Source organism: Chrysemys picta, chromosome 19, assembly GCF_011386835.1.
Source record: "Chrysemys picta bellii isolate R12L10 chromosome 19, ASM1138683v2, whole genome shotgun sequence".
NCBI classification, from domain to species: domain Eukaryota; kingdom Metazoa; phylum Chordata; order Testudines; family Emydidae; genus Chrysemys; species Chrysemys picta.
The window spans coordinates 10,259,887-10,272,113 of record NC_088809.1 but is presented as its reverse complement, the minus strand read 5'-3'; the positions used below and the strand labels follow the sequence as shown (position 1 = coordinate 10,272,113).

General features: G+C 48.5%; 1 protein-coding gene across 2 annotated transcripts in view; it reads right to left on the bottom strand.

Annotated features, from left to right (window-relative positions):
* Positions 1 to 12,227, bottom strand: part of RAP1GAP2 (RAP1 GTPase activating protein 2) — a 301,497-nt gene that overhangs the window by 243,458 nt on the left and 45,812 nt on the right. Inside the window, exon 2 of one of the 2 annotated variants that reach the window (XM_065573327.1) lies at positions 1,774 to 1,890. The gene's annotated coding sequence lies outside the window, so the exon portion shown is untranslated. Of the gene's footprint in view, positions 1 to 1,773; positions 1,891 to 12,227 lie in introns of those variants that run through there. The other variant, XM_065573328.1, reaches the window with a different exon arrangement.

The window sequence follows — 12,227 nt, the reverse complement described above, 5'->3', positions numbered from 1 at the left end:
CGCCATAGTCACTTAACAGCTTTTGAACATCCTACACATTATGAATAGCAGGCCAGGCACTCTGTTAAAATAACTCCGTTGACTTCAAGACAGTTCCACCAGCGGAGACTTTGACCCAATATTTATTACAGCTGGCTGTATCTCCGTTCTCTGTTTTTGGACAGACTATAAAACTGATTAAGAACTTTGGCTGGGATTTTCAAATGAAATCCCTATGAGGTGCCTTGCAACCTGAGGCTCTTTTGTAAATTCCAGCCTTAGTCTAGAGATTTACACAAAGTTACTTCGGCAGACAATCTGGCCTTCAAAGTTCAGTTGTTGCAGGTCACTTTCGTGCATTCCAGAATCTGGTGTGATTTGGATTTAGTAATAAGACTGTGGGATTCTCAGAGGGAAGGTGCTAGAGAAGTGCAGAGCGCTTCACAAATAATAATTTAGTCAGCCCCTCTGAGCATTTTTAACATCAGATGAAGAAACTCGGGAACAAAGAGATAAAGGACTGATTCTCCATTACTTTGCCCCATGGGTCATCACTCTCTCACCTGTGCTTTGTGGGAGCAGAACACTAGTGGAGAATTTTGATTTAATAGTGTCTTACTAGGCCTTATACAGGATGTCTGTGGCAGACAGGAATAAAACCTGGATTTCCCATCTCCGATTCCAGGGCTTTACCTGCAAGAAAAGATTTCCTCCCAGAGAAACGGTTCTGCTTTTGAATCAAGCTCCCACACATCTTGGGCCCTGATTCTCCTCTCCCAACTAGCTTGGTCGTCAGTGTAGTTACGCCTGATTTATGCTACCATGAGCAACATTTGTATCTGCTTTTCCTTCATTATTCAGGATCCTAACTTGTAAAACTTGTCTAGCCCTCAAAAGCAAGTATGAAAAAGAGCACATCCCCTCTGCCATGAAGGATTTTTACTTCCATCAGCAGCCATTACTGAGTCACGCAGACTTCCCATCTCAAGGCCATTTGTCTCGGCTGCTACGTACAGCAATGCAACTGGAACCCAACCTTTCCAAGCAGACAAACTGTCATTTCAGCAGATGGGCCTCTAACCCAAATCAGCCACAACGACAGCGTATGAGCGTCTAACGTGTTTGCTGAGCGCAAGACTCCTGGGCCCGGGTGTTAAAACAGCCATCTGTGAGGAGTGAGGGGGTTTTCATGGCTGTGCTGATCATTGCTTGCCTCGGTGTACAAAAAAACAAAGGACCTGGTTCTCATTCCAACACCGCAAAGGAGCCTTTAAAGTGGGTGTAAGTTACATTAACACTCACCTGAGGCCCCTGTACGCTACCAGAGCGGCGTAAAGAGGTTTGAGTGTAGCTGAGAATCAGGACCCGAGTGTGGTCTCTACTGGCACCATTTTAGGCGTGGCTATTGTATTGCGTTTAGCTTCTTTCTTACAACCTCTAACCCACAAAATATTTCGGGCAAAATCCTGTGCAATGAGAAGAAGCAGGGATACTGATTTCCAATGTAACCTTTGCATCCGCTACAGAAGGATCTTTGCCCACCAGGGGCAGATTGCTTATGGTAAGGCGAAAGGAGGGGCAGCTGGCGGGCACTTTTCTTCTCCTTGAAGGAGCAGCACCGTGAAGCCTCAGATCTTCCATCAGGCTTGGGAGGAATCAGCTCATAACACCTCGTTAGGGGAGGGTCAGAGATTAGAAAGATTTTACCGAATGCCCTTTCACCCACGGCGCAGGTGCAACTGCTCCTTTCTGAGTGCTTATGAAAGAATGTTTTCTGTCTGTCAGTTTGTTTACCTGCTTGGTGATGCCAGATCAGCTCGGCTGACAATATGATGCTGGTGCGGGGAGTACAGCCACTGGAAAGCCGTCAGCGTTCTCTCCTCGATCCGAAAGCGGCCTTCCTTGACGTACCTATAAATAACAAACAATGAGAATTACACGGAACTGAAATATTTATTAGGGTAGAGCTGTCGAGCCAAAGAGCGAGGGAGACACACGATCAAAAGAATGGCTGGCTCAGGGAAACGGCGGAGAGTTGCAAGGTCAAATAGAAATGTAATCACTGGAATTACAATGCAATCCTCACTCCTCCTTGCATGGCCCTTTTCTGTTTATAAATGGGGACCTGCAAGGGCATCTTGCCACACTTACGGTGCTGTTTGTGCTGGGCTACCACATTAGACAGCCTAAGAAGGCACCCCCAGGAGAGCGCTGCGTGTTCTCTCCTCCAAGTGCTGTCAGTGGAACAAGCCCCCGGCTCAGCAGTGGAAGAGACAAGCCCAATATTTTGCATAGCCACAGGGCCTTGGATCTCAGAACAACTGCAATTCAGCCTGCTGGTCCCCCTGTGAGATAGACAGGCATTACTGACCCTCTTTTACAGGTGGAGGGAGAGCAAGGCACAAGGAAGTTACAGAAATTGCCCAAAGCCCCATAGATAAGGGGTAGAACTGTGGCTCAACCCCCAAAGATATGTCTGGGTGTGTGATTATAGCCCACACTGACACACCCCGAGCTAGTTTTAATCTCACTAGCTTGCATCACAGAATGGCCAAGCTGGAGTTTCATCATGGGCTAGTCCCCAGGGTTACAGGCGGGTTTGTGCAGACTGTGCTAAAGCTTGCACTGCTGTGGTTTCACCGCTCCAAGACCCAACCTAGCAAGATTATCTCTAGCTCACGGTGTGTCAACCAGCTACTGCAGTATAGACGCACCATAAGAGCGTGAAATTCTGAGCCACAGCCAGGAGAAGCCAGGCCTGAAAGTGAACCCTGTCCCTATATATGGGCTACTACAGAGCTAGGGTGAGAACCTGATCGCACTGAAATCAATGGGAGTTTTGGCATTGAATTCAAAGGGGCCAGGATTTACCCGTGGAGTTGGGATTTCTGGGTTCTGTTCATGGCTTTGTACCTGATTCTCAGTTGCAGTAAGGCCCCTTTACACAGTGCTGGCCTTAAAGTGAGTGCAAATGTAATTTATACGTCCAATGTATATGCCCCGGTGCAAGGAGGCCTTAGCGTAAACAAAAATCAGGCCCTCTGTGGCTAATTCACTTGGAGACCTCAGGCAAGTCTGTCAACCATGGAGTGCCTCACTTTCCCCACGGAGGTAATGGGGGTAAGCATAATTCTCTGCCAAGAATACTGAAGTGATGGATCCTTGGATGGACAGCGCTACAGAAGAGCAAAGTGTTTTATAGTAAATAAAGATACTTCTATCTGGCACAGTATTCCACCTGGAAAATTAAAACAAGACAGAGCAAGTTGTTTTCGTTTCCATAGCATTCTGCAGTCACCTGAAATCACAGGTCTTTCAGGGAACTGCTAGGATGAGCTCCTATGGATGATGAAGAACTACCAGCGCCCTCTAGTGGCACTCAGTGCTCCCTGACTGCAATAAAAATCCATGACTCTTAAATACAAATCAAATTTTCAAAAGCATCCCTTAATCTTGGATGCCTCCATTTCTAGTTTAAACCTCTTGGGCCTGATTTTCAGAGGTGCTGGACACCCGCAGCTCCCACTGACTCCATCCGAGATTCAAATGATCACATGGAGGCATTTTTTTTAGTGCAGGGTTATTATAATTTATTATTTGTATGACAGTACCTTCTAGATGCTCCTAACCTGTGCTAGGCATTGTACATGTGGCAATTGACAGTTCCTGACCCAAAGAGCTTACAGATGACAATCTAAGCAGACAGACAGACAAAGGGAGGGAGGGGACCCAGAGGCACAGAGAGGGGAAGTGACAAGTCCAAGATCATACAGCACATCAAAGCCAAGAATCGAACCCAGCTCCCCTGAGCCCTAGTCCAGGGTCCTATCCACTAGACATAGAATATCAAAGTTGGAAGGGACCTCAGGAGGACATCTAGTCCAAACCCCTGCTCAAAGCAGGACCAATCCTCGACTAAATCATCCCAGCCAGGGCTTTGTCAAGCCTGACCTTAAAAACCTGACAGTGACATTTGATCTTAGCTGAATCTCTGCCCAGAAAGTTCCTCTTCTCAAACTGCCCTTTCAGAACAACCTGATGTAGGGTCTGTTTGTTTGAAGCAAAGAACTTTAAGGCTACTCTGAGGCGGTTCTGACTCCTAGGGAATGTAGGATTTGCCATAGCCAATCAGACAGTTGGTCCATCAGAACTAGTATCTTGCCCCCAGCAGGTCCACGATGCTTCAGAGGATGCAGAAAAACATAATGCACCCAGTCATTTCTTCAGTGCGACACATGGGCAGGGGTGGGGAGTTACGATTTTAAAGTTATATTTTCAAACTTAGCTGATCACACAGTAATGGTTTACAGTCCTGTCCCCCCCCAACCCTCCCCAAAGTGTTTGCTTTCAATGCTGAACACCAAGGGCCCGATTCTGGTGTAATTCCATTTCAGGGCAGTCGCTCTTGATTTCCACTCGTGTAAATGAGAGCAGGATCAGGCCCAATCTGTGAAATGGACTAGACACCAAATTTTCCAATGGCCACATAGGAGCTGTGCTGGATGATCACGGGAAGGGTCTCCAATCCAGCCCCGCGTAAGGCGGGAGCAGAAAGCCCACAATGGGGTCAGACTGAGGAGGGCTTGAGAAATGGAGATGTAAGATGTCTTTGCTTGGATCCAGTGGCACAACAATCCATGCAAGAGGTGAGGCGGGGCGGCTCACTGCTCGCCGAGTCCAGGTGAGGGTCTGTTTTATCTCTGAACTGTGCAGGGTGCATGGATTTCACTCTCAGGGAGCAGGGACCAACTTCTGGGCATTGTCAAATCAAGTAAGATCTAGACCAGTTACAGACAAAATCATCTGTTCTCTCTAAAGCCTTGCTGTAGCAGACAGGATGATTTAATATCAATGATTTATAACAGTCGTCCCGAACCCTATGAAAATAATTGGAGCAGCCCAGGATTCAAGCTGGTTAGTTTCTTTGCTGTCCATATTGTTTGTACAGGTCCTAGCTAATTTAGTGGCACTATGGGCCAGATTCTTATCTGATGTAAATCAGCATTTACAGTGGCTACGGCCAGTGCCGGCTCCAGGTTTTTTGCCACCCCAAGTGGCAGAAAGAAAAAAAAAGAAGAAGAAGAAGAACCCGATCGAGCTGCCGCCGAAGTGCCGCCGACGGGCAAGGCAGCAAGTGAAGTGCCTGCCGCCGATCCGGAGCGCCGCCACCACCGATCAGCATGTGCCACCCCGACAACGGACGCACTGCCGCCCCTGCCACCTGCTTCCTTCGCTGGTGCCTGGAGCCGGCCCTGGCTACGACTACAGCCCTATGGCTTGGAGCGACATATGCTGCTTAAAGGAATTTCTTTGCATCAGCACCCTGTGTAAACTGCTCTTTAAAAAGGAGCAGGTCCTGGTGTTCGAATACACGTAAGCTCTATTCTTGCCATTGATTTACTCTTTTATCCCCCTATAGATATGCACAGATTTTATGGTGCAGAATATGTACCTAAGATACATATATATCTCCAGTACACACTGACTCTGCAGCCAGTGATGGAGAACGGCTCTCTTTACATTCCACCAGTGTCTTTCCTCTATGTATCTCAAAGCGTTTTACAAACATTAGTTAGTTAAGCCTCGGTGTTGTCCAGCAGCTGTGCATTACCAGCGGCTCAGCTGGTGTAATCAGCAGAACTCTTTCGGCTTCAGTGGAGCACCACCGATTTACAGCAACTGAGGATCTGGCTTATTATAGCTATATCCTGTGTCCTCTGGGGCACAGAAAGGTGAGGTGACTTGTCCAAACTAATTCCACAGATCATGGACAGAGCCAGAAATAGAACCCAAGACTCCCAAACTCATCCTAATCTCAAATCACAGAAGTCACACCCAATGTAACACCATTGGCTTCAGAGGAGTTAATCCTGGTTTATACCCCAGTAAGAAAGATCAGAAGCAACCCGTAACCAGTCTCTAAAGTGCTGGAGCATCTGCTTTCGAATAAGATGTTAACTCATGTGCCCAAGGAATTAGTATCCCCAAACATTTGGTGCCTCATTCTGATCTCACTTACATGGATGTAAATCACGACCGTTTCCACCGAAGTCATTAAACCGGGTGTATGGGATCAAAAAAAAAAATCAGGCCCTTTGATTCTATCCAATTGCATCTTGGAAAGGAAGGAAAAGAAACCATATGTTTGACTGCAGGGCCTACATTTATCTGAGAAACGGTTCCGTGATCTTGCTTCATTTTCCGGTATAATGAAAACACGTTTTAGAATCTTTCCACAAGTCTATGCAGGGCTGGATTTGCAACTGCTCAGCAAGGGCATTTGCCACCAATTTCCCAACAAATGTTAATCTAAGTCTAGATCAGGACAGAATATAAATGCCAAACAAATTGTTCTCACCTGCCAATCAGTGGCCCCTACCTTCCAAAGACACAGATGAGGGGCCCACACTCCTGCATCCCTTGCACACCCAAAACTCCCAAGGAAGGGCCAGATTTTGCTGTCCATTACATCATTAACACCATTAATTTCTCTATGGCCTAGACCAAATCCTTCCCTGGTTTAAATCAGCAGAGTTCTACTTATTCCCCAGTTTGCACCAGAGGAGAATCTCATCCACCACTTTCTTCCAAATTTACATCTACGCAACGGAGAGCATAATCTGGTTTCTGAATGGGAGATGTGTGTGTGCAAGGAATGCAGGACTGGGCCCCAGATTAGGAAAATAGACATTTGGGTTTGATAATGGAAACCTAAAGTTGATTCCAAGCCTGAATATATATTATCCATACTCTGAGTTTACCTTTTCCACCTCAAACAGGTAACATTACTGAACTGTTCTCTCTTCACTTACAATAAACTTTGCACTTCTGATCCATTTAACACAAGGATCTCAGCAACCTTTACAGCTCACCCAGCTCCTATAATAATTAGTTTTAGCAGTTTTGCATATAAATAAATCTGAGGCACAAAGAGTAAGATTTCCAAAGCAATCAAGGGGATTTAGACACATCTCATCTATTAAAATTAAAATGGATGGAAGATATGTGCCAAAATCCTCTCCATTGCTTTGAAAATCATAACCAAATGATTTGCCCAAGGTCACAGAGTAAGTCAGTGGAAGAGCTGTGAATAGAACCCAGAAGTCCTGACTCCCAGTCTCATAAGAACTGTGCGGCCTCCCACGCTTGATACCACTTCAGTTAAAGGGACACAAGAAACAAATCCCCCACTTGCGAAGCGACCCTTCCCTGGCCCTGCTGTAGTAGTTTGTAGCAGGTAGTTTCCATTTCCCTTATGTTTTGTTCGGACTAGCCCATGCATCAACTCTGTCCTCAGTTGTCTTATTGTCTCCAAGGCCAGGCTAATGTCCCTGAAACATTATTTAGGATGTGATGCCAGATGTTGAAGCTTATTTAATAACGTTCGAGTGATGAATCATGGGTTATTATTGCAATTAAAGTTATGCATGTTCTTTAATGCCTGGGCAAAATATCTGTAATTACAATTGTTCCCTTCTTTTAGAAAAAAAAATCTGCTGTCTAGCTTGTTCCAGATAATCAGCAGCACTTAATATGCCCTCATTTGAATATGAAATTTCATCACCGAGTGTAATTATTAAAGCATCTGTAGAGCTGAGGGGGGCTGGAGGGGTCCCTATTCATTCAGAAGAGTGGAAATCATAGCCAACATCTCCCACCTCTCTCCAACAGGCAGTGTGTACTCAGGAGATCAATACCTAGCACTCAGCTGACGTGGGTTAAGTTCACTCTTCAGGGACAAACTCAGGCCCCAGCGCTGCAAACACGCATGCATGAGTAACTTGATGCCTGGGAGTATGCAGTTACAGACTGGAATGCTAATGCTGATCAACAACATAATCATTAACCAGAGCTCTGGGGAGACACAGCAAAGTGCTGACGTGGAGCTAGGTCGCTCAGTCAGGCACCTGCCCGTACTGGATGGTGCGGCAGATAATAATAATAATTAATCCTCCCCATCAGTGTGCCATCTATCCATGATACCTATCAGACTTGTACTGTATCATCTGAGCCCCGCACAACACCCCTGCGAGGCAGGGAACTACTATTACACCTGTTTCAGCATTGGGGAACAGAGAGGCTAAGTGACTTGCCCAAGGCTACTGAGGAGGCCTGAAGTGAAGCAAGGATTTGAACCCAGGCCTCCCCAGTCCTTGCACAGTACCTTAACTCCTGGACCATCCTTCCTCCCACCTCACTGCAGAGTCCCAGGAAGCAAAAAGGGGAATGTGTGTGATGTATCATCTCCAGAGTGGCCAGCTGGCTGGTGCGGTGGGATCCTTCTCACCTGTGCGCATGCCTCTGGAAGTGCTGTGTTTTGTGACTGTGCCTGGCCCTTGAGCAGGGGTCGGGGGCTCAGGAGAGGAGAATGAAACGGGAGTGGACTTGTGGCTAAGGACTCCTCCCGAATCAAGGTTTGCAGGCTCATGTTTATTGTTTCTTTCCCAGAAGAGGAATTCCCTGTCGCACTCACAGCTTTTTCTGAGCCCCAGCAAAGCCCGTGAAGAGTTAATCAGAGTCATTAACAGTGCCAGGTGGTAAAAGCAATGACAACAGATGATGCAAGACTCTTTGGGCCAGGCATACAGGTTGTCATACTTCATCTTTAGCCACTGCGCAGTGCCACTGCCTGCAATCCTCTTTCACTTGTGTTTGCACGCAAAAACCACTTGAATTCAGAGAGGAGCAGAAAGAATAGGAAGGGGTTGGATGGACTGATTCACGAGCAAAGGTAAAAGCACTAAACGGGCCTAATTCTCTTCTCTCATCACTAGCGTAGCTCCGTTGGCTACAAATAACGTCTGTGATTTAGAATCTTGAACAATAATTTCTGTCAATGAAATTTTAGCTTGACCTAACATTCTAATAGGTTTCCGTTGCAGGAGATGTGATATGTTCAGTGGAACTTCTCCACTTTGGACTGCCCCCAGTTCCGCAGTTCAGCAGAGTGTCCAGCCAAATGCAGACACCAATGTTTGCAATAAAACTCCCGTTGAGTTCAGTGGGCTTATGATTTGGCCTTACACCCTCTAAACTGCAACACAAGAAGGTGAGCAAGAAACCAGCACCAAAAACGTGTCGTAGAATTAGGAACACAGGAACTGCCAGACTGGATCAGAACCGAGGTCCGTCTAGTCACGTATTCTGTCTCAAACCATGGCCAGCGCTAGATGCTTCAGAGGCATAAAAACCCTGCAGCAGGCAGATGTGGGATAATCTGCCTCCCATATTAGGTCTGATAGAGGTTGACTAAAACCTGTAGCATGATAACAAGCAATTTAGGAAGGATATTAAATCTCATGAATTATGTTCTGGATATTCTTGTTATCCATACAAATGCCCAATCCCTTTTTTGAATCTTTGCACGGTGGCTTCCTGTGGTAATTAGTGCCACAGTCCAATTACACCTTGTGGGGAAAAGTATTTCCTTGAGTTGTTTTTGAATTTGCCATCTTTTAATTTAGTTGAACGTCCCCTTGTTCTTGTTCAACATCAGGCAAAAATACATTCACAGGCATAGCACCAGTCAGTTTGCTGCAGCGATAGCTATTTTTTGCATCAGCACCTCTCTGGTGAGTCAGCATGTTCGTCATTTGCATCGCTGGATTCCATCTGCATTCAAACCATGCACCGTCCGGAGAATGTCACCGTGCTGCCGGCTGTCAAAATCATGCAGTTCACCCAAGCCAGCTTGACGTGGCTCTGCCATCTTTGAGACACTGCCCGAGGCATCCCTTTGAGGAACCTTTGTGGTGCATCAGAATGTGGCCAGTTTTGGCACCTCTTACAGAATGTTCTCTGCATTCCTGAAGGACATCATAGAATGGATTACATGGGCTTGTTTTCATGGTGCATTGGCAAAAAGAAACATGATTTGCGAGCTAGTAAAACAACAGGTGAGGGACAGATTGTAAGGTCTTACAGGCAGGGACAGCCTTTTCATTGTCCGTTTGTACAGTGCCTAGCACAATAGGGTCCTGTCCATGACTAGGGCTCAGGTACTACCACAGTTCAAATATTAATAATCAATAATAAATCCTTAGGTTTTGTCACACAGAATATTCACCTTCGTGTGTGGACTCACTAGTGAATACGGAGGCATCCGAGCTCCAAAAGAAGCATTAGCAGACAAACTAGCATTACACCTCCTACACATTCTGCAACAATGTCCCAAAAGGCTTTAGTACTACCACTGTACTATCTGCTGTTTTGGGACAAGGGCCATAGCAGCAAAACATGGTGAGGGTTTAGCAACTCTGAAAATGAGGCCACCAAGTATTAAAATATTGGCCTAGGCACTTAGACACTGTCGGGAATAAAGATCTCTCTGGCAGGCTGCAGAGCATTGGCTAAGCAGCCATTTAGAGTACGCAAGTGCTAGGTAGGCAAAATATAAACTGCAGAGGGAAAGTTTTGCCTGCAGAGTGTAGTCACTGGAGGTTTAAAATTCTCTTCCCAGAACAATTCTCCTCAGAAGATTTGCCCTCGTGATGGGCCAGGGCCACAAAGTTGGAATCCATGGCGACGCATCCCCCAACGTTCAGATGCAGAGTTTGGGTTCTGCCCCCAATAGCATCCTGAGCCACATCGTTCGGATCTGGCTCTGACCTTTCCCAAGTGTTGCCAGTGTTCAAACCCCGGAGTTTGCTCTGGGCCCGTCTCTGGCTGTTACATAAGCTTTGCAGGGTTGTAACCCAGAAGGTCATTCCATTGGCATTTCAGCATCGCTGCAGCATCCCGCTCAAGGGCGGAGGGCTTGGGCATCATAAGCGACTGAAATAAAAACTAGCACAGAGAAAGCCTGTTCCAGGGTGGAATCCTCCACTTGCCCCTCTGCAAGCGGGGCCAGACCAGGACAGCCTGCCCCCTGCTTGCCCCATTTGTAGCAGTAGCAATGGGGAGACATACCCCAAGACACCCTTGCAGTAGCCACGCTGGGATAGCCCCATATACTGAGACTCCCCCTACTGCAGCAGCCAGGACACACACAACCCCAAGAGTCACATAGGAAATCCCCACCTACTGGAGGGGTTGGGGCTAAGACCTCCCAGTCCCCCTCTCTCCCCTCCAACAGCAGAGGGGCCGCCCTTTGCAAAGGTGGATCTCCCCTAGGAAGATCCCCTTCACCAGCAGCAGGGATTCTGCCCTCCCCAGTGCCAGAGATGAGACAATCCCATACATCCCCCTCACCAGCACCAGAGCCCCTCCCCTGTAGCAGCGTCTGAGACAGACCCCCCTACAAGAGATATTTGGGGTTTCCTCAGGGCCTCCCTGCAGCAGACGGCGGACACACCTCCCCACTGCCCAGGACCCCGGCAGGAGCTGGAAGACCCCACACTGCAAAGAGTTCCAGTGCAATCGCTGGGGTGCTGCACCGCTGGGACTCCCCCCTCCCTATAGCCGGGGCACCACCAACCCCAACGCCGCAGCTGGCGCCCCTCACTCCCAGGACAGCAGCTGGGACATCTCTCCCAATGCAAAAGCTGGGGCCTGTCTCCTCCCATCCCCAAGTGCAGCAGCTGGGATTTAAGTCACCAGCATCTAGGAGCTCCTCCTAAACTGTGGCTCTCCCTAGCGACTCCTCCCCAGTAGAGCAGCAGCGAGGATGCCCCCCCCCCTCCCACCCTACCGCTACCGCAGCAGCTGGGATTTCCCCTCCCAGGGCAGCCATGGGTGGGGGGGGGACGACTCCCAAGTCCCCTTCAGCAGCCTCAAGGACGCTCCCACCCCCGGGCAGCACCTGGGACCCCTCACCAGCATCTCCTGCTAAAACTTGGATTCCCCCCCCCCCTCCGGGCTCCCACTGCTGCCCCCCACTCACCAGCGCACCAGCTCCCATCGCTTCTCCCCCGGCGCTTTGCGGCATGCCATGCCCGCCCCTCGTCCTGGGGGTGCTGCTAGGGGCCGCTCCGGACTGCGCCTCAAGCCAGGGGCGAGCGGAGGGTGTGTGTGTATTAGCAGCAGCAGCGGCGCTAGCCCCTGAATTGGTGCATTGAAAGCAGCAAACTGCTGAGGGATCCTAGATTTCCACCCAAACGGCGGCAGGAGCCGAGCAGGATTTTCGGGGGGAGGCCAGAGTCCGCGCGCTGAGCAGCCCCGGGTCCCGAACGCTCACAGGACGCGCCCCCCAAAACCGCTGGAGTCTCTCTCTCCAGCTCCTGCTGTGAGGATGGTTTCTTGGAGCCGGATCCCGTTGCTTGGCCCCTGCTGCCAGCAGCTCATTCCCTGGGGACTTCAACCTCCCCGGC